Source organism: Mycetomoellerius zeteki, unplaced genomic scaffold, assembly GCF_001594055.1.
Source record: "Mycetomoellerius zeteki isolate Tzet28-1 unplaced genomic scaffold, Tzet1.0 scaffold42, whole genome shotgun sequence".
Lineage (NCBI taxonomy): Eukaryota > Metazoa > Arthropoda > Insecta > Hymenoptera > Formicidae > Mycetomoellerius > Mycetomoellerius zeteki.
This window is the reverse complement of record NW_017257414.1, coordinates 336,653-356,684: the sequence shown is the minus strand read 5'-3', so window position 1 is coordinate 356,684 and position 20,032 is coordinate 336,653. Positions and strand designations below refer to the sequence as shown.

The 20,032-nt window shown below is 32.4% G+C and overlaps 1 pseudogene; it reads right to left on the bottom strand.

Annotated features, from left to right (window-relative positions):
• Positions 1–375: 375 nt before the first annotated feature.
• Positions 376–19,921, bottom strand: LOC108726422 (uncharacterized; annotated as a pseudogene).
• Between the last annotated feature and the right edge of the window lie 111 nt (positions 19,922–20,032).

Here is a 20,032-nt window from a genome sequence, read left to right as displayed (position 1 = left end):
ATTTAGTGAACATGTACATTAAAGTTTACTTAATATACAGTGAATTGAAATATTATTTATCTCCGTATATTAAAAGTATATTAAATTTCAATATACTTATATATATTTTAATTTACTTGAATTTAATTTCATTAACATATACATTAAATATCGTTTCAGTTACGAGTGATTTAAATATCATTTACCATTGTATATTAAAAGTTCATGAAATTTCATGACATTTTTAACAGTGTACGACATCTTACGGATTTTACATCATAGTTAAGAACTACAGATGTTAGATTAAACCTAAATTTTTTAATTAAAATTACGAGGGCAAGTCAATAAGTTTTTAGAAAAACATAGTAAAACACATTTTTTTTGATCGATTCATTTTTATTTCTCAACATAGTCTCCTTTCAGCTCGATACATTTGATCCAACGATTCTTCAACTTTTTCAAGCCGTCCGAATAATATGATTTGTCCAACCCTTCAAAATAAGCCTCTGTTTCGGCGATGAGTTGCTCTCTGGTGGTGAATCTCTTTCCTCCGAATCATTTCTTCAGGTTTGGAAACAGGAAATAGTCGCGGAGGGCTAAATCTGGCGAATATGCTGGATGGGGAAGCAATTCGTAGCGGAATTCGTTGAATTTGGACATCGGTGTCGGGCACGTGTGAACTCGTGCATTGTGGAAGCTCTTAATGGAAGAGCACTTTCTTCTTCGCCAAATGGGGACGTTTTTTCTTTAAAATGTTGTTGAAACGGTCCAATAAGGCTGCGTAGTAATCACCATTGATCATTTGTTTCGACGGAAGGTAATCGATATGAATTATACCGCGTGCATCCCAAAAAACTGTGGCCATCACCTTTCCGGCCGACTTCACGGTCTTCGCGTTCTTCGGAGCTGGTTCACCCGATGAAGTCCACTGTTTTGACTATTCCTTCGTCTCGGGTGTGAATGGATCCATGTTTCGTCCACAGTAATGAATCGACGCAGAAATTCATCTGGATTACATTGAACATCTCCAAACGTTATTTTGAAATCGTCACACGGTCGCGCTTATAGTATACAGTGAGCAAACGCGGCACCCATCTTGCCGATAGCTTTTTCATACCCAATTGTTCGTGCAAAATTGAAATCACTGTGCCATGTGATATGCCTGTGGCCTCAACAAGCTCGCGCTCTTTCACTCGTCGATCAGTCAAAACAATATCGTGGACTTTATCAATGATTTCTGGCATAGCAGCCTCAATTGGACGTCTCGAATGAGGTACATCACATGTGGATGTACGACCACGTTTAAATTCATTTACCCAATTGTATACAGTCGCAAATGCTGGTGCAGATATGTTATGAACATTATCCAACTCGGCTTTGATTTCTTTCGACGTTAAACCTTTCATATGTAAATGTTTGATCACTGCACGAAACTCGTTTTTTTTCCATTTTGCAAAAAATACAAAGGTTCTTCGCTTTAATCGTCTAAATGAAACCACGCGATGTGAATTCCGCTCAAAATTTGACAGTAATCAGCTGAAAGATGCTACTTATCAAAAAGTAATGTGACATGACACTGCGAGTACCCTCTGATAGATTTTCTAAGATCTTATTGACTTGCCCTCGTATTTTACTCGGAGCCAAATCAGAATCGTGTTTTAACCGGTTTATTGTTTTTGTTGAATTTATACGATGTTATAGAGGAGAAAGTGGTATTATGGTATCCTAGTTACATTTTACACAATAACTTTGTTAATAATCAACATTTAAGTTTAAAATTTGACAATTACATATATTAAATAGTTGTTGAATCGATTCTGGACTCAAAGTTACGGTTCCAATATGCCAGCGAGGAAGAGTCACTTGAAAGAACGCACCACGAGGACCCCCGCAGTCATTGAAAGGGCTCAAGCGCTGATTTCGGATGACCCAGGGCAATCGTTGCGAAAATTAGCATCGATTGTTGGTGTAAGCGAGCCAACAATGCGTCGCAAGGCCATATGTTTTTCAGCAGAACGGTGCACCGGCTCATACGAGTCATTTGATTCAAAATTGGCTCTCAGACAACGTCGATATGTTTTGGTCCAAGGAATTCTGGCCTCCCAACAGCCCAGATTTAAATCCCTTGGACTACTACGTATGGAGCGCAGTTGAAAGGGTCACAAAGAAGTCTCGGCATCCTAATGTGACGTCATTAAGGACCGTTATTGAGGCAGCATTCGTCGATATGGACAGCGCTACATTACAACGTGCGTGCGAACGCTTCAGACCGAGAATAGAGGTCGTCATTCAAGCTAATGGGGGATATATCGAATAATTATGCTCTATAAGGATCCCCCAAGTGCCATGTAAAAGGATTTTTTGTAATATTTAATTTTTCATTAAAAACATTTTGTTTAAAGAAATTGTTCGATTTGTCCGGATTTTGGTGCCGCACTCTGGTACATTGGCCATAATACCACCTTCTCCTCTACTAAAAAAATTTTAATTGAATTGATCTCTGATCTCCGATTTTTTAGTAAATCGAATTTAATCAATCTGATTCAAGATTAATTCAAAGATCAATTTAATTAAGGAGATTGTACATCCCTACTTTGAAGTCCCAAATCTGAGACTACTTTTGTTTCGCTGCGTTGTTTAATTTGCGCTTACGCGTTCTTAGAAGCAAACTATTTTGTCGTTTGGCCGGAACCATGCCGAGTTTAAAAATCGAGCAATACATTAATTTGATTTTCCCGGTGGAATTGAAAAAAAACTCCGTATTCGCCTGATTTGACGCCTTGTGAGTTTTATATGTTACCAAACATAAAAAGTGCATTGAAGGGAACTCGTTTTCAGTCCGTGGAAGAGGTGAAGAAGAAGACGGCAGACCTACTGAAGGGCCATACAGCTGATCAGTTTCAATATTGCTTCGAACAATGGAAGACTCATACGCAGAAGTGTGTGAATAAAGATGAGGACATGGAAGGAGATCATAATTAAATTGTTAGATTTTTAAAATAAAGTATACTTTTCATACCAGTCCCGTTATTTAATATCCACATCTCGTACACAGAAAAAAAATGTTTCTGGTTTACAGCTAATTCTGATTAGCTGAAATTGCATTAGCTACTATAGCTATGAATTTGCTAATACATACAAAGGATTTGCTGCTGTAGCTAATATAAGGACGTGACAGCAAAATACGCATGTCTGTTACAGATCGATTTATTTAGCAATATGAAATTAGTTGTCACAGTTATCGGATATGTCCGTGTAAAAAAGAAAATTGTCTCTATCACAGTTAAATATGGTTTGTTGAAACTGTACTTGCTACCAAATTGCCTGTTACACAGAAAACGGTTGCTGCAATGATCAATACATCGACATAATAGCAAAAGATAAAAATGTTGATCAGGGGAGCCCCCCCCCCAATGACCTTGACCTTGACATATGTTATCAAGGTCACGACCCCGTGTGACCTTGAGGAAGTTTTAACTGCAGGACATTACTCGTTAAAAAGTTATTAACAAAACAATTTTTAGGAATAGTACGTAATTTTTGAACACATTGCCACATATTTCAGTAATATAGCGTTGTAAAGTGTATGCGTGGATGCAATAGGTAGAGCACGTCTTTCACCTCCGACTCTCACCCCCCCCCCTGCAAAGGGGCGCACAACTCTCACCCCCTCTCCTCTTGCAAAGGGGTGCACAACTCTCACCCCCTCCTAACCCTGCAAAGGCGCGCACGACTCTCACCTTCAGGTGAGTCAAAAGTGAGAGTCGTACGCCCCTTTGCAGGGGGGGGGGTGAGAGTGGGAGATGGAAGTCGTGCGCCCCTTGGCACGAGTGAAGGGAGATGAGAGTCGTGCGCCCCTTTGCAGAGAGAGGGGGGTGAGAGTCGAGGGTGAGAGTCGAAGGTGAGAGTCGTGCGCCTCTTTGCAGAGGGAGGGGGGATAAGAGTCGTGCTCCATCTACTGCATACACTTTACGCTATATTATTGAAATATGTAGCTATGTGTTCGAAAATTACGTACTATTCCTAAAAATTATTTTGTTAATAACTTTTTAACGAGTAACGTCCTGCAGTTAAAATCCTCAAGGTCACTCGGAGTCATGTCTTTGATAACATATGTCAAGGTCAAGGTCATTGGGGGGGGCTCCCTTAATCTACATTTTTATCATATATTCAATATTTTACTTTATTTTATTTTAATACCTATTTCTATTGCTATATCCAAATTGCTTAACCAAGCGTACCATTATTATTTGGATTCATAATTGTTTATATGTGTATGACATTGTATTTTCCGAACTCGATAGTATATGAAGGATTATTACCATTAGCTCACATGTAATTGTAAGACTCAGAGCCTCGTGTCCTGTCGTTCTGGAGACACGATAGTATCTCGGCGCTAAGCCAAGCGCAGCGACACTGCCATGCCTTCTTTACGCGAACCGTCAAGATTTTCCAGACCACGATTATAAGATCTCAATAACGGTTGTCCCGATCGAGTTCTAAGTCGTGGAGATTTGATTGTGAGATATTCGTTGTCAAGAAGTTATATTCGTTGTCGAGGATGTAGGTGTTGTAGGAAGTGAGTGTCTAGGTGTTCGCCGTCGAGAAAATGGGTGTCTAGGTGTTCGCTATCAAGAAACTAAATGTCTAGGTGTTCGCCGTTGAGGAAGTGGGTGTCTAGATGTTCGCCGTCGAAGAATTAAATGTCTAGGTGTTCAGTAAGACACGGAACTACAGCAGCGGTTCGCTTCTGATTGGTTACGCGATTATGCGATACGCGGCAAGTACGCCTCATGGGACTCCAGCATTATGATCTCTAACACGTAACTTGCGTCAACCAATCAAATCGAATTAAATTGTATCAGCTATTACGCGTTATTCTAGTTGAGACGATTTGATTGGTCTTAGTATTCCTATTGAAGGATCTTCCTATTCCGATCAAAATGACTTTAATTCTTCTTATATAAAATTTTTATATTGCAATTCATTCAAGGACATTTTCCTTCCCAACCAAAGTATTATAGTAGTTACAAAATTTTATCATTCATATCTATAAAAAATTACCTTTTTAAAAAAAGGTAAAAAGACCCTAAGCATATACATGCTTCTCAAATAGAACCTAAGTGATACATATTTTTTTATTATTCTGACTCAAGTAATAGCAGTTTTAATTCTTTTTCAAAAATATTCATATTGAAGGTCCTCTTATTTCAATCCAAGTAATGGCAATTTTAATTCTCTGTCAAAAATTATTACTCCTCAAAGAAAAGCTAATGTATGAAATTAAAAATTAAAATCTAAATGATATAGTCTTAACTAACCACCTTAAATTCTATCAAATTAAAAAGTAAGACACAAGTGGTACTGTCTTTGTTATCTACTTGACTCTAATTATATGTATCATTTGTATAAAGGATTTGATATCAACAATTGGCGTGAAGTTAAATCCCACTCCGCAACAGTTGAGTCCAATTGAATCTGCTGAATGCAACTGTCGTGCTCAGTTTTTCAGCTTCATCCCCCACTATAAGAAATCATAGAAATGCTTGGTTCTCTGATGCACGGCACGCTTAATCGGATTTAATAACAACCGTAGTTGTGAAATTGACTGATCATAGCTGTTCCTTGGAAGAATGGAATGACTGATTGGCCAGCGTCAGAACTACAGATGTTATTATATAGACTATGTTTCAAAATTTACTGCCAGCGCTGAAAATGCTACAGTTTACGTTATGTGCACTCTAGATTTTTAATACAAGCAGTCAATTTTGAAACATTTTAATAACCTCGTCATGTTACATTGAAGGACTTATATATATTATATACATATATATATATATTCTAGATATATTTTTTAAGTGATCTCATCGGTCGACACTTCTCAGTCGTTACGATTTTGTTTCATCCCAACTAGTTTTAACGCATTAAATAATTACTTCAGACCATCCAGCTTGCGAACTGGGTTTGGGATGAGCTCTTACCGCCCGACAGTTATGGGAAGAAGAGTTAATAGATCGTCACGTTATAGTACATCATGACTAGAAATATTTTCTACAACGTTGAAGAAGGCTAGAAGTTAACCGAAACGTACGTCTCGTCTTCGTTTTGTCATTAATCGACAATGCATTATTAATTTTTGTTTTACCTATATTTATATATTATATTAAATATAGAAATTAAATGTATATAATGAAGATTAGTTTTAATGGTTGTTAATATAAACTTACAAAGCTCATGAAACATGTTGAATGTTCCGTTTGAGGTGAGTTACTTTAAAAAATTTGTTGGTTTTCTTTTGATATGTCAATTTAATTTTGATATTTTAATCAGGATCCACTACAGTCGGGAACCTGTAAGTGACTCATGTTGACGGAATACTTAACATATTAATTACACATATGTATTGCTGAGGAGGACTCCAAAGTGAGTCGAAACGTTCAATAAAGAGGATTCTACACATTAATGATTAATTAAGATTGAAATTAATCGTTGGCACCTTCATCAGCCCGTGACTCGTATGGCCTTTACGGATTGTGTTATTATTATTTTTATTTATATATTATTATATCTACATTCAGCGCACGAAGTACAGCACAGATCCCTATTGCCTTAATTTTTTGTATTTATTGTGTCTTGAATTAAAAGGAATCTTAATTTTTATTCTTTTGTTAATATTTCTATATTTTTTATTTCTTATATTTACCTTTTTAGTTCTTATTTCATTGTTTTACATTATAAGAACATTCAAATAAAATCCTTTCGATCAATTAGAAAAATTATCAATTTTATAATAATTGCTAACTATCAAAGATATCAATTGTAATTATGTATACTAGCTTATCGACCGCCATAATTGCAGAGGACAGAACTTCGCGGAGCGTAATGACCGCTTTTCTTATCGCTCCTACCGTTTCTTACCGCTCGTGAGAGTGTCGCAACAGCAAGTGTCCACGAGAACAGTTCTTGGCTTCGAAATGATTTATACGCTCTGGCAACTGAGAAAAGAATTACGGGGCATTCCTTAGATAATCTTCGGACAACATACACTATGACGCGACTTGTAAACGTACATATATAAGGACGATTAAGAGAATCGCCATAAAAAGACTTCGATGATTGAAAACCAACAGAAATAAACGTATCCATTCTAGGAAACATGAAAAATCGTCCGCTTAATTTCGAAACGTCGCGTGATATCCTCAAGTTAGATTAATTGTTCACGTTTTAATTTGTTGGTTTTGTTCTATGCCTGCAGAATTCGCGCAACCCGAAACAAATGAGCGCAATCACGGTCATTCTTTCATAAGTTACAATGGCATTATCTGCAAAGGCAATTAAATCCCCAGGCATTCGTTCCGGAAACGCTTAAACACATTAATTAGATATTAAATCGCAATTAGCCGACAAATCTCGCTGTAGAAAACAATTGATTATATTTAGAAATGAATTCTTATTCATTATAATTCATCTCCCGTCGATTGGCAATCAAAGCGGATGAAAATGTACTTATACGCTGAATGTGATGTTGATTGGTATCATTAAACTTTTTGTTTGGTTTGGTGAATGATATGACACGCCGCAAATAATATTATCGGAATTTCCATTATAACAATAAAACAGCGTAACACATATAATTTATATTTTAACCGCAATTTTACTATTAAATATTACCATAGGCGCCGACTACGGGGAGGGGAGCAGACCACTTTTTCCCCAAATAATTTTATTGGGGAGGGGGGCAATGCCCCCTCAATAATTTTTACCTTTTGGGTTTTTAACAAACGGTGTTTTAACAATTGCAAATAATTTCTGCGATCAAAACTGTGAGAAAATATCGGCCACATGACATATGTTATACATAACGTTGACGCGGCAAATTAAAAGTGGTGATGCTCGCGCTGGCACGTCGATCGCTGTCCTAGAGTATCTTCCAACAAGAAATGGTGTAATGACACGGTGTAACACAGTGTATCATTATATTCTTGTTGTTCGCCAATGTTAAACAAGAATGAGATGATTATTGTGTTGTGCTGATTGTGAGTCGCTTGTTGAAGCGTGTTTTGATTTTCGTTTAACGTTCGTTTAACGTTTGTTAAACAACAAGGATGACATGACACCCGGCAAGCACCCAGGTGGGAATCGGAACATGCCCCTAGAAGGAACCCCTAGTGTACCTGCACATATACACGTATCAGAGAGAAACCTGAGAGAGGACATGAGTGCCTTTTTCCTGTAACTGCAAAATACCTTGTGCACTACAGTAATCTTCTGAAGAAGTGGATATCAATTACACAACATTATCCATTTTATTTTTGCGATGCTCTTGATGCAAATAAATCGTTAAAATCGTTAAAATTTTCACTAATTTGATAAATTTTAGTTATTTCAGCGATTTATTTCTATCAGTAGCACCGCAAAAAAGTGAATATTGTTGTGTTCCCCCTAATATTTCTCAGTGCCCCCCAAATATTTTTCGCAAGTCGGCGCCTATGAATATTACTGTATAGAATTATAATTACGCAATAAATGTTTATCAATTTAGAAATATTTATTACGAGAACATTGTTCACGATCAAAGTAATGCATAATATAGATACGCCTAATCAACAAATTAAACATAAATAACATATATAATATTTGTAATACGATGTACTTTGTTAAATATTAAATATTACAAAATTGTAACATGGATTAATTTTTTTAGAAAAAGAATTACGTTCTGGAAATAAAATTTGTTACTCAAAATAAAATTGAGTTTTTTTAACTGTATATTTCAAAGAAAAATAAAAAATACTTTCCGCGAATTCGTCACGAGTGATTTGAGAAAGTAATCATTCTTTAATAGCGATTTACCTTGACGAATACTAATTAAGTACGTGACTCAGATTAATGAGCGAATTAATTATGCGCCTTCAATTGGCCGCGTCAACTATCGTTCCAATGATTTTCACGTTACCTCACGCAACCTAATACCCTAGTGGGTAATCGACGACGCCATCGATTTACTAACGGAAGTTCCCGCAGTCCTTGTCTCACGACGACCATCGTAGCCACGCGTCTCTCATTAGCTCGCATTAATTATTTCGTCGCACGATATACGTATTATCGTGGAAAATCGCTGTAATCTCGGTCAGACATACAAATCTGGCGAACTTGTTAATCACGCACTCAGATGAAATAAACGTATTAACACGTATTCTATAATTTCATATAAATACTTAATTTCTTAACAACATTATGCACTTATGCGCGGATTGTATTAAGGCAGAGACTCCGATCCTAATTTAATTTTAACTTCAACTTCGAGCTGGCACCAAAAGTTAATGAACTGTTGCGCAGCATAGTTTGCAACGATTCTATGACTATATACATATTATTAACCAAAATATATTTTTTACAGCGGATCTAACATCATTGCAATAAAAAATACAATTATTGTAATAAATATCATTGCGTTTATACATCTATTTATGTAGCTCTTATCTTGTTTCAATTTAATACTTTAGAGATTAATATAAACAATTTAATCTGAAACGATCTGTTTCATACAAATTTATTTTAAATTTATAAACAATAAATTCAGTAATATTATATACAGACATACCTAATATTCTTCATGTAATTCCTATTATCAAAAAATATACAGCCATTCATAAATAAATATGAAAACAATAAGACACTTATTTTAGACCTTTTAGACCGTACATGTAAGAACACAATCAATACGAACTAGAAATTAGATGCCAATAACGGTCGAAGTTGAATCTTTAATGATTAAATAATTCAATGAATAATTCAATTGAATTATATATATACTATATATGTATATATTAATATAAAACATTAAATTAAATTTTTCTTTTAAGCAATATCTTCATTACGTGAGATAATTTCAAGTCTAAACTTCTCATCTCAACACGTACTTAACATTGCGCTTTTGCGCCTATTTCTAATTAACACCGACCTGAACAAATCAATGAAACTCGGATAACCACAAGGTTGAATTTATTCAACGCAAAACAGTAAACACTGATTGCGACATGCGCGAATGTGCGTGCGTATTTACGTGCGACAATGCTTCATTCGCAATCGCTGATTACGAACTGCTTGATAAAATACTGTATTTAAAAAAGTATTATAGTAAATATATTTTATTCTTCATTATTTTCTTCTTTCAACAAAAGGTTTTCTGACAAATTTTAAAATTTAAATTTAAAAAATAATATAAACAGTTTACCTTTTTGTATTTTCTTATACAATAATGTATTACGAAGCAAAATAAATACCATTTACGAGAAAAGAAAATAAATAAAATATAACGATGTAATAAGGATACGGTTTATATTTTACTATAATTGTTTATCCAATATCCATGCAATTGAAAGCAACACTATCAATCCTCATATTCACTCCAATTTAACTTTTGTTTGTAGGAAATATATACGATATTTAATCGGTTATTCAATAATAAAATTACTTTATCTGCCCCCGGCACTTCCAGCATCCATAATTCATTAAAATTTAAAGCTGGCAGTTTCCAGCATGGTCAGAGGTACTGTCAGAATGCTTGTAGCCATTACGATATTGAAATATAAAGAAAATTTCAACATTCTGGTACAGATTATGTTCAGAACACCTGTTTTGTAAAATAACATAACTTAAATAATTTCTTAAAAGTAAACTTTAAAGATTAAATTATTTTCTAAGTTATTATTATTACATTTTAATGATAATGCTAAAAATTTTTTGAAATACTCCGAAACGTACATAAAGTTACTTTCAAGAACATTAAATCGTCTCGAATATTTTTATTATTTACACACTGCACATATACTATTTTATTTCTTTATAAAGAAGATCGAAATTCAAACAGCGCTTCAAAGTACGCGAGAAAAAGCTTAAGAAAGTCCGGATGGGCGCTTTCCACATAGGTGATTAATACACTCGAGACGAAAACTCAACAAAAGCTCAACGAAGGTTCCATGGATAATTTGAAAAATTTCAGAAATATATCCAGAACTTTGTAAACTACTTTCTCCAAAAAACATATTAAAATACTACAAAATATAAAGCCACAATAATTAAACTATCACACACATAATGACTTTTTTTTAGAAATATGCTAGATAGTTATTTCAGATTCATCACACATGAGTACACACATAAATAAATTCCTTCTTCTAGTTATTAGAACATTAAATTTTAATAATAAATAATTATAAGCATATTACTTTTACAATTTTTTAATATTACTTGTAAATTTTAGTGAAATTTTCATTTTAAAATCAAGATTCTCTTACACACACACACACACACGCGCACACACTCTCTCTCTCTCTCTCTCTCTCTCTCTCTCTCTCTCTCTCATACTATAAAAGTCAATTACATTTACAATTTATAGAATTAACTGTTTTCATTATAAACAAATAAATATCTTTTATACTGATTATCATTTTCTGATACTGATTTTCCAAACAATTAACATCTCAAAATCACGTATAATACAATGCAACATATTAAGTTTTTCTGTTCTTTGAATCAAAACGTAAAATATCGCGGGAATTCAAACCTCATAATTTTTTCAAATCGGCTGATTAACGTCCATTTTCGACACCATTTTAGATTCGTTCATTTGCTCATTTTCATTGGCTTTCTCGAAATTCAAGAACTAACCACCGCGTTACGACGAAATAAGTACGAGCACCAGTAACTTAATTAAACAAGTCGACTGCAATGGCTACAACGTGATATGTTATCGGCACTATAAGAAAGAACTCCTCTTTGCTACAAATCCGCATTTAACCCGCTACGTCATGCGTTCAAGCACTCGCCATTACGAACCGCTGCTGGAATTTCGAGTTTAAGCAAATAGTTTGCTGTCTACTACGGGCATTTATTTACGCGCGCATTGTTGCAGAAACCTCGTGTAATTATGGTTCTAAAACTAAAACTTAAACCAAGTGCAAAACAGCTTTAGCTTTAGCTTTAAAACGCGAATCAATTAGAAAATAAACAAATATTGTTCAACAATGAATTATTTTGATCAAACGTTCTATTTAGAGGAACACAGTAACTATGAAAGGCATAATTTTTTTTCTCTTACTTCTGAAAGAATTCATAATATAATATGATCGACCAATGAAATAAATGAGATAAAATATATCCGGCATTGGATTTTATGCAAATTATGATAATGCATCTTTTCATACTCAATTAATCACATAGAAAGAATTCATTAAAGTTCGGATAACATAATAAAAATCTTCTTTTTTTGAAAAGGTAATTACAAATAAATCTTAATTGTGTGTTTGTACAAGGAATCTGCGCTGGAATCGATTTTTATCCAGAGCACAAAGTACAATGAACAAATAAGCACAAAGAATAAAAAAGTATTTCGCGGAAAAGAGCTTACGTAAAGCGATAAAAAACTCAATTTCGAAGATTAGTCTTTCCGCGGATGTCCCTTAATGCAAAATTGCTTCTAAGGAATTACACGTCAAGCATCACAAAGAGAAAAATTGTCAAACAATAAAGTAAAGAATAAACTATTCGTACAATATTAAAATAGAAGAGAGTGGAGAAAACAAACACTTAAGGAAAAAATTTAATAAAGCCGATTATTTATCAATTAATAAAAGTTTTTATTCGAAAGATACTCCAGTTATATAGTTTTAAACTACAGCAATTAATATTCATATATTTATCAGTATAAACTATACTTTTAAACAAAAACCGCTTGGAATTATCGCACGCAGAGGTAATGCCAAACGAGTTCTGTTTTAATTTAAAATTACAATGTATAGTAATAATATGAATGTTAATTGTTGCAATTTAAAACCACATAATATTTTAATAATGATTTCTATAATTAATAAATAATTTTCAGCTTTATTTAACTTTTTTCTTTTTTTTTGACCTTATGTTATAGTTACAGTTGTCTCCCTTACATCAAAAACATATGTAATTATATTTATCTTAGACAGTGTATGCCTTTCATGTGTTATAATGTGACACTAAATATAAGGTAAACCCGGCAAATACGCCGCACTGGGATTTACACCGCAAAAGTCAGAAAAAATAGAAGGAGTGGGGGTAATTTTCTCGCAACTACTCTGTTACATACTTTTATGTTATATTAGTATTGAGTTATAATTTCAGCTTCTTACTGTTAATATTAATGAAACTATTGTGAGTTGAATCGATTTGTCACTGTAATAAATAGCGCGCCATCATAAATTATAATCTGTAATACATAAAATGATTAGGTACTGTAGGGCGTATAAAAGACCTAGTGGTTATTTCGTGATACATACGTGTAAAGAAATAAATAAAGCATGTTATATAGCAAAATACAAGTGCTTTGCTTTCGTATTCTTTGTTTAGTTTATTGTCTTGTATATCTCACCTGTTTGAGATATACGGCATTTTTAGCGGGCGGGATTTATGCCCAAAGCATACACAAAGTGCGCAGATTGAAATCAGTGCACTAAATACAATAAACGCATTACATGAAATATGTACCTCTTGTCATAACACTTCTAATATAAATATGTAGAAAGATTGTAATTATTATTTATTACTTCATATACATATTTATCATTTTTATTTCTTAATAAAACTTTATAAACGCATTTTATAAGTTATTGTGTCGTTTTACGTCTTATTTATATGCATTATTTGTAAATTTTTCATGAGCCGTACATATCCCCCCTCCCCCTATGAGTAGCCATATATCCCACCCCTATGGGATATATGGCAAAAATGCAAGGGTTTCAAAAAGTTTATTTTTTAATATGAAAAATTAATATTTCGGATTCCTAATATTTTTTTCATAGTAGTAAAAGGTATGAAGTTTTTACTGGTATAGTTTATTTACCTTAAACATGGTAAATAGTACTTGATAAATTAAATCTCCCTTAAGTTCGGCGTATATATATACCGGGTATACATATACTCGGTATATCGGACTATCGCTAGGTGCGAAAAATAATAGATTATCACTACTTTAATATGTTGCCATAGTATTCGCGTTTACCTCATATTCGCAATTCCCTCACTCTTACCCTTCTACGTAGGTCGGGTATAATATACAATTTTATAATCAATGCAAATTTTAGTATTATATATACTACAATTAGTATACACAGTTGAAAAAAATGTGTTGAATTTAACATAAATCGCATGTCCCAAATGGTCCACTCAAATTTTTGAGTTAATTTTACACAAGATAAATATGTTAAAAGATAACATAAATCTTAAGAGAATATAAATATAAAAAAATAACATCAACACAATTTGTAAACAAACCGTGGGAACGTTTTTTTTTTTCAGAAAATTAACATTTATGATATGTTAAATTAACACATATTTCATTCATTTGTCTTAGAATTTACGTTTTAAAACACATTATTTTTATATTACTTATTCACTTACTCATAAATTGTGTCATTTTGACACTAAGAAACATTGAATATCAATTTCACAAAAAATCTTTAAATAACATAATCACGTTATGTTAAATTAACACTCAAATATGTTAAAAAATTCAACACAACTGTTAACACAAACGTGATTAGACCGTTTCCAATACAAATACACAAATTATTATTTTTTACTGTTATGTATCATAAAATTTATTTAAATGTTGATATGTAAAAATAAATTCGAGAAATAAATTAGATTACTAAATTTCTGTAGGTATTGTTAAATATTAACTGCATGTTATTTATTTTATATGAATTTACATTCGAATGATTAAACCTATCGTTACATATTATTTATTTTATATGAATTTACATTCGAATGATTATGCCTATCATTATATAAAAAGATAAATTTGTATGCAAATTAACCATTTATTTTTGTGCTCTAATTATTATTAATTCTTCATGTAAATGTACGTTATTTAATGATCAAATATTTCATAGAGTTAATCTAAAAAATAATTTTGCAAGACATTACCATAAAAAGAAAACGAAGCATTAAACTTTCCATATTAAAACTCAATATGTAGGTATTATTCTTTGATTACGCAACAGTAGTTTCTTGCCGAGACAATATCAGGCATGCAACGATTTGTTCTAAAGTGGTACAACATCTATTTGATCCTAAGTTATTTGGTGTCAGTATTGTATTGTTGAAGAAAACTCGTTACAAGTTAAAGACCTTGCATGAAACCTGAATACTAATCATTCTTGCTGTGCAACATGATCCACTTATGTACATTATTCTCATAATATATCCTCGTGTTATGTATATTAGGTATTTTCATTTAATATTTAATTGATTAAATTTCATGCAACCAAATAAATAACGCACAATTTTAATGCTGATAAAATATTTTAATTTTATATTTAATTATTGAATAAGTAAAATGTATAAGATTAATTTGGAGAAATTAAAGAAAAATTATTTTTAAGTTTGTCAAAAATTTATGAAATCTCTGCAATATGAAAATAGTAAACAGTAAAAAAATGAGCATTTCCGTGCAAAAATTACTTATCTTAAGAAATTATCAAAATAATTATCGCTGTTAGTCGGCAAAGTAGATTAATTAAATCATACGAGATGAACCCATACAGGTATCTGATATTCTCTGGATTAATTTATTAATGCCATACGGATGGTGCAGCTAATGTCATTCATAATGATGCTCGCATGCTTACGTGCTGTGTATGACACACGTATGGGACAGTTCTATATCTTCTAGTTATCTATTTCTCACAAACTACACCGAAAGAAAAGATTGGCTGAAAATGACATAGCATTTTTAATTGACTGCAGCATCCCATTTTTGATTGCATTAGCCTATTGAAATCCTATACTAACAATACGGATAAGCTAACGCAACCAAAAATTGGCTGCTATAGCCAATTAAAAATGCTATGGCATATTTTACCATCTAATTTGCTACAGTAAAAGCCTACACAGTAAAAAAATTTGTTTGTTTGTGTTGAAAACAGTTCACTCACGTCTATTTTAACAGTTTGTGTTGAATTTTTTAACATATTCAAGTGTTAATATAACATAACGTGATTATGTTATTTGAAAATTTTTTGTGAAATTGATATTCAATGTTTCTTAGTGTCAAAATGACAAAATTTATGAATAAGTGAGCAAATAACATAAAAAAATGTGTAAAACGCAAATGTGTTTTAAAACGCAAATTATAAGACAAATGAATGAAATATGTGTTAATTTAACATATCATAAATGTTAATTTTCTGAAAAAAAAATATTCCCACAATTTGTTTACAAACTGTGTCGATGTTATCTTTCTTTGTATTTATTCTCTTACATAATATTTGTGTTACCTTCTAACATATTCATCTTGTGTAAAATTAACTCAAAATTTGAGTGGACCGTTTGGGACATGCGATTTACGAGTATGTTAAATTCAACACGTTTTTTTCAACTGTGTATTTTTTCTTTCAGTGTAGAATTAAAATAAATTCTGTATACAACGCAATTCTATAATTTGCATCAAATTTTAAAATAGAATTCTATTTAAAAATTTATGTATCTTTTAATGTCGTGCATTTTAATCTATATGTATATTTAAATATATATTTTATATACATGTGTGTATTCTGATTCAAATATTTTTTATATTATACATATATAGATAAAATTATAATTACAATCTATTCTGAATTTTGATATAAAGTATATATTGTCTACAATGGACTTTAACCAGTTAATCGATTTTGAAATTTAATTTAATATTTCTTAACATATAAGTATATTAACAATTTTATTTGTTTATAATCCTACTTTTTTCTGGATTACATTGTATTGAATCTCACAAGATTAAAGTCAACAATTTCAAGAATATTGCATCTTTTTGATATATTTTCTTCTCGCAGTTATTTATCTTTTCCTCGGGTACTGTTGATCGTAAACGAAATCCTGCGAAGAGATTTTTCACACGACAAACATGTCTCGCGTCAGAGTATTCAATCCACTATCTATTGCAAAGGTTAGCCAAGTGGTTTACTTTGTTCGACCTATCTCGAAACAATTTTCGTTCAATCTCTTTATATTTGCAAATCAGAGTTTTTACGAACAACCATGTCTGCAGAAAATTTAAAATAAAGTTAACCTTCGATATCTAGAATAAAGTTATGGAGTTTTATGCAATAATTTCAAAACTAACAACGCATTTTACTTCAATCAAGAAAAATTTTTAACTTCTATTACAAACTTTAACTTTTTTGCTTTCTACTCTCAACTTTTTTACGAATTATTAATAATATTAAAAATATATCCGCCAACTTTTCTGTAAAACTTTTATTCAAAAAAATGATAAATGCAAAGTTCATTTTAATTATGAAACAATAAAAGGCATACACCACGAACACAAAATATTCTTAGCAAAGTTTATATTTTATTTCAACACACATATAATCGAATTACAAAAATAGACGTTTCGGCCTTAAGTTAGGCCATCTTCAGTATATAAGTTATGTAAAAAATTTTGTGTTTTAAACACGCAAACGTACAGCTAATCTAAGATAATTCATCTCCTAACATGTCTAATTATTACGCAAGAACGTTCGTTAACTAAAATTGTTGTTCTTTTTTCTTAATACTGATGTTAGTCCAAAGAGTTTCAAATATAATCCAAAGAAATTCGTCTTATATTATAATATTCCGATAGTCCAATTGTTCGTAATTCGTTATTAATTGAACGCAAAATTTCCAGATTCTAATAATCATAACATTTTTTAATTAATTTCATGTTTACAATTCGTGTTTCGAGTTATAAATTATAAAGAATTAGAAAGAACTTATATGAAAAGAATATTGGCAACAATAATGAGTCCATTGATCATAATATATAGAAAATATTTCACAATACCATTTATGAATACAATTTCTGACAAATTTAATGCTATAGCGGAACAAAAAATAATTTTAAAGTAGCGTATGAATCTATGAATACTTTGAATTTCATAAAATTAGGTAAGAATAAATTAGAAAAAATGGAACAATGTGATGTGGTATACAAAATAAGCTGTCTTGATTGCGACTCTTCTTATGTTGGTCAAACCAAAAGGAAAGCAAAAACGAGAATTAAAGAAGATAAAGTGAATATAAAAAAACCAAAAGATTCTCTCACTGTATTATCACAGTATCGAATGTGGTCACAAAATTAATTGGAATAATATTCAGGTATTAGATATAGAACCGTTCTTTCAAAAAAGAATCCACGTCGGAAATGATTTTTATTTAAAAACAAATCGATGGTCTGAACAAGCAGAGTGACACGGAAAAATTACCAGAGCGGAACTTACTTTCCGTTGCTTAGCATAACTCCCCCTACATAATACCATTTTATCCTCTCCTTCAATACATTTAGGGTATATGGTACATAAGCTGTGTATCATGACGAGAATTCGGCAGAACAATTTAACGAGTTCTTTATTACAATAAGTTATCCACTTTCGATATTAATCTTCACAAGTTAACTGGAACAGAGGTATTAATTTTTATAATTTATAACTCGAAACACGAATTGTAAACATGAAATTAATTAAAAAATGTTATGATTATTAGAATCTGGAAATTTTGCGTTCAATTAATAACGAATTACGAACAATTGGACTATCGGAATATTATAATATAAGACGAATTTCTTTGGATTATATTTGAAACTCTTTGGACTAACATCAGTATTAAGAAAAAAGAACAACAATTTTAGTTAACGAACGTTCTTGCGTAATAATTAGACATGTTAGGAGATGAATTATCTTAGATTAGCTGTACGTTTGCGTGTTTAAAACACAAAATTTTTTACATAACTTATATACTGAAGATGGCCTAACTTAAGGCCGAAACGTCTATTTTTGTAATTCGATTATATGTGTGTTGAAATAAAATATAAACTTCGCTAAGAATATCTTGCGTTCGTGGTGTATGCTCTTTATCGTTTCATTCTTAAATTTTGACCACGTATTGACATTTATTGTTCATTTTAATTATAGTTCAATGAACTTATTCAAAGAGAAAACAAATCCTTTGAAATGATCAATGCTATTCAACAGAAAAAGCAGTTTTGCACATTTACTGTAAGATTCTTTAATAAAGAACCAAGAGCAAAACTAATCATATTATAGAATTTTGCGACAATTACAAAGCTGCTTTTTCTGCTGAATGTAATCATTATACAATATTCCAAAAGATATAATTTTATATAAAAATATCCTAAACTATTAAGTAGATTTAAATAAAAGTTATTGATTCCGTGTTGTGAAGTAAATAATTTCGTTATTTTCTGACAGTAGGAAAGTTAATCTTTATTCTCCGCTTTTTTAACAAAAAAGTAAGGTAAAGTGCTTTTTCCTTTATCCTAAATCTTTTATCCTCTCCGTCGCAAAATACAAAGTACATTGTGCCACTTCGCATTCACGTGTGTATGTGTGTGTATATGAGTATGCGTATGTGTGTTGTAAACGAACTCGTTCAACTCGCGAATTACAGACAAAAGGTAACTCCGGAGCTCATAAAGGCCGACCACTTCCACCTTAATCCGAGTCGCAGTAGCGTAAATGGGAATTAAGGAGGAATCTTGGCCGATCGAGCGTGTAGATAAGTAGCCGATTGGAAGCCGAAGGAGAATCGAGGAGAGCGTGGAAAACGTAAGGCGCGTTGCGTCTAAGTACGAAGGCTGGAGGCGAGCGATGAGATTTGTTATAAGCTCCCGACAGAGAAGAGGTAATCTGACCGTCGTCGTCGGTTTATAAAGGAGCACACAGAAGTACCTTCACGTTTCCTCATCTCTCTCCCTCTCTTTTTTGCAGAACTGTCCTCCTCTTTCTCCTTTCTGTCTTTCTTTACCTCCTTTTCCACCATACCTGTTCTCCGAGCACGTGCAAAACGATTTTCCACCATCCGGAAAATCGGCAGTAATAAATACCGGCAGCGACGCACACATTGCCATTGTTACCTGGATCTTCGTCAAACAATAGAGCAGATAGATAGGTGAAGTCGCGACTTGAATGCAATGGGAGGAAAATCAGAGTGCCGGAAGTGTGCGTTTCACTCGTCCGAG